This window comes from Saccopteryx leptura, chromosome 7 (genome assembly GCF_036850995.1).
Source record: "Saccopteryx leptura isolate mSacLep1 chromosome 7, mSacLep1_pri_phased_curated, whole genome shotgun sequence".
Taxonomy (NCBI): Eukaryota; Metazoa; Chordata; class Mammalia; order Chiroptera; family Emballonuridae; genus Saccopteryx; species Saccopteryx leptura.
This window is the reverse complement of record NC_089509.1, coordinates 94,680,306-94,684,055: the sequence shown is the minus strand read 5'-3', so window position 1 is coordinate 94,684,055 and position 3,750 is coordinate 94,680,306. Positions and strand designations below refer to the sequence as shown.

The 3,750-nt window shown below is 39.0% G+C and overlaps 1 non-coding gene across 1 annotated transcript; it reads right to left on the bottom strand.

Moving 5' to 3' along the window:
• Nucleotides 1-278: 278 nt before the first annotated feature.
• On the bottom strand, nucleotides 279-354 carry TRNAD-GUC (transfer RNA aspartic acid (anticodon GUC)). Its single transcript has one exon. It is a non-coding gene; the product is annotated as a tRNA-Asp (tRNA).
• Between the last annotated feature and the right edge of the window lie 3,396 nt (nucleotides 355-3,750).

The following is a 3,750-nucleotide window of genomic DNA, read 5'->3' as shown; positions in this document are numbered from 1 at the left end:
TTCTGAAGTTGGAAATGGGGAGGCAGTCAGACACACTCCCGCATGCTCCCAACCAGGATCCACCTGGCACACCCACCAGGGGGTGATGCTCTGCCCATCTGGGGAATTGCTCTGTTGCAACCAGAGCCATTCTAGTGCCTGAGGCAGAGGCCACAGAGCCATCCTCAACGCCTGGGCCAACTTTGCTCCAATGGAGCCTTGGCTGCGGGAGGGGAAGAGAGAGACAGAGAAGAAGGAGAGGGGGAGGGGTGGAGAAGCAGATGGGCTCTTCTCCTGGGTGCCCTGGCCAGGAATCGAACCCAGGACTCCTGCATGACAGGCTGACACTCTACCACTGAGCCAACTGGCCAGGGCCAGGAAGCATGTTTTAACTTCCCAGTAGGACCTCTCAGAATGAACTGAAATTCAAATTAGTTTTTAATTACTTTATTTAAAAATTGAACCATGGTTTTATTGAAATTGAATTTTTATTAATACTGACATATGTTATGTACATGTGACAGTTTCTGATACTTTCATATTCTTTAATTCCTATTTTAAAAACCCTAGATGTCCTCAGGGTGTTGATTATAGACACAATAAAAAGTCACCCAGAATTATACCAAAGCTAGTGTTATTTAGAGACAGAGATATGTCAGCTAGGTTGCTTTTACTTTAACAGAAAATTTAGTCAGAAAATGACATTTTAAAAGCAAGAGGAATTATTGGCTAAATAAATATCCAGTGCTAGATTTAATTTTAAGACTCTTTTTTTTTTCAAGGACTCAAACAATAGAACAAATTCTGTTTCTCTCTCTTCTTTTATTGGTTCTTCTGCCTGTGCCAGTGCTTTTTATAGGCTAATTCTCCCCCTATGGTACCCATGTAGCTGTCAGCAGGGTTCTGAGCTAGCCACATCCTTATTCTTGCCTACAGGGAAGTAAAAGAACCTTCTGTCATGGAACACGTTAGCCATGATTGGCCTAACCTAGTCATGTATCCAGTCTTGAACTCCCACTGTGAAACACAACCCCGCTAAGGCTCCTAAAGAATGATTTAGTTCCTCCCGCATAACCACTTTCCATTGGATTCCCAAATTCAAACTAAACCAAACCCCAGAGGAGATGGGAAGTTATTAATATCCCATTAGAAGAAAACCAAGAGAAGTCAATGACAAGTCCAGCATCAATATTTTTTCTTAAAACTTATTGAAATCAGCTTGTAAAAAATGTTAATTATATTAGTTCCTTAGTTCTGCTCACTAGGGGAGAAGGTAATCTCTGAAGAAGTGCAATTATGAGAAGGCAAAGTTACTTGTTGCAAGTTTGTATGTTTGATGAAGTGAATCTGTGATGGCTAATTTGACATATCAATCAATTTAGCTGGGCCATGATGTCCAAATTTGGTCAACCTTTAGTCTGGATGTTTCTGTAAAGGTGGTTCATAGATGATACAAACATTTAAATCAGTGGACTTTGACTAAAATGATTAACTTTTATAATGTGATTGGGCCTCATCCAATCAGTTGAAAAATTTAGTGGAACAAAGACTGACTTCTCTCAGAGAAGAAGGAATTCTGCCAGGAGACTACCTTTAGACTCAAACTGAAAATTCCGCCCTGAGTCACCAGCCTGTTGATATGCAGATTTTGAATTTGCACCTCCACAATCATGAGAATCAAATAAATCTCTCTCTTTCTCTCTCTCTCTATATGTACATATATAGATATAGATAGATGGCTATAGATACAGATAGGTAGATCGATAAATCTACTTGGTTCTGTTTTTTTGTAGAATGCTTACTAATACAAAGTCACAAGTCATAATTAATAATCATAAAATGTATCTTTTACATAAGTTTACTAAGAAGTGTGTGAGCTTTTCCTATAATTATATTAGATTGATATGTAGGTAAGTAGACATAAATAGATAATAGATAAGTAGATAGATATGTTTTTATTTATCCCAGTCATTTGCTTTTTCATTTCAACCATTCACAACTATTAAACAATGGAAACTTTTTTTTAATTTTTTTTATTTTTATGTATTCATTTTAGAGAGGACAGGGAGAGACAGACAGAGAGAGAGAGAGAGAGGAGAGACAGAGAGAGAGAAGGAGGGAGGAGCTGGAAGCATCAACTCCCATATGTGCCTTGACCAGGCAAGCCCAGGGTTTCAAACCGGCGACCTCAGCATTTCCAGGTCGTCGCTTTATCCACTGCACCACCACAGGTCAGGTCAAACAATGGAAACTTAATTGATAAAGTTGTACTTGTTTTGTCTATGAAATTATTAATATTAAATATGTCCACAGCTCAGTCGTTTAATTTATGACGTCTTATTTAAAACATTTGCAGTTCCTACTCCCACAAAGAATAACTTAAAGAACATTTCCTGGCTTCTATAATTTCACAACTCTCTCTATCTCAACCTCTTCTCCCCAACATGAAGACCATAATATTGCTTAACAGTGAGGCTATATGAAAGGTGTATGGGCATATATACGTATTTAATTGTATCGTGTTTTATCTTACATATTAAAATCTCTGAGAGTTCAACTCAGCAAGAATATTGATCTCTAATAATTTCTCCCCATGACCATTCTTTATTTATTATTTCTTGGGCAAATAAGCTTGTAAAATTTGTGTTATTTTATTTTGCTCACTTTTACTGTTAAAGATGGCTGCTGCCCACGTGGGGCCGCTAATATCTTCCTGCTTGGGAAGGGGTTTGGTTCTGCTAATATGTGCTGGCGGAGGGGTTGTCCCACTGAAAAGTTTTAAGAGAAGGAGGCCACATTCTTGCAAGATAGAAGCAGCCAAGATGGAGGGGTTTTGAAGGAGAAGCCAGTCTGTGCAGAGTTTGTGCAGAGATAAGCAGATGGGACAGAGGTGAGGGACTTTGTGAGTTCCGCTGAACTACTGGGGGACTTTGATTCTAGGAAACTCGGATGTGTCAGTAGCTTTGTGAGCGCTGAATGAGCGGGTTTTGGTGCCCGATGTGTTTGTTTTTACTCGCCTGCCAGGTGCGAGGCTAGAATAAAAGATATGGCCTACCATTTCTGAGCTCCGTTGTTTCTCTACTGTCTGTCCGAAATCAATGGGAACCTGCGGGAGCCAGGCAGCTGTGATGCCCGCAGCTACTGGCGGTACACTATTCTATATTGGACAATTTCGGTTTATCATTCTGGTATAATTTTTGTGTACTGACTACTTCATGTCTTTGAATTTACTGTTGCTTTTAAACGTCAGCTTTATACCCAGCATATAATTGACAGAAATAAAAAGCAAAAAAAAAAAAAAAATTTCCTTTGGTATGCAGACCATCTCAGACAGAGATCTCCTTTCTATACTTCCTTGTTAAAACTTGCCAGCGTATTTCAGTGCGTTTACCGTCTTCCATTACAGAAAGTACATTTAGAACCAATGGTATAATTAACTAATGAAATCAAATATAAAATAACTAATTAAAAATAAAATAAACATTAGGAAGAGTTAATTAGTATAAGAGACATTTGATTCTAAAAACCATTTCATTGACAGCAGGTTTATTTCTTATGAATACTGTGAAAACCTGACTCTCCTCTAGTCTTAGCTCCGGCTTTCCAAATCTGTCTCTCTGCAACCAGCAGTGCGAGGACACCCTCCAAGAGAAACACTAGGTCATAAAATAGCACAGAAAATTTAACAAGTGCCCTGCGGGTGGGAGGCAGCTTCAGTCTTGTTAGTATTGCCTACACTTGCAGAATTCTCTGCACTTTTCCTAAAGAATC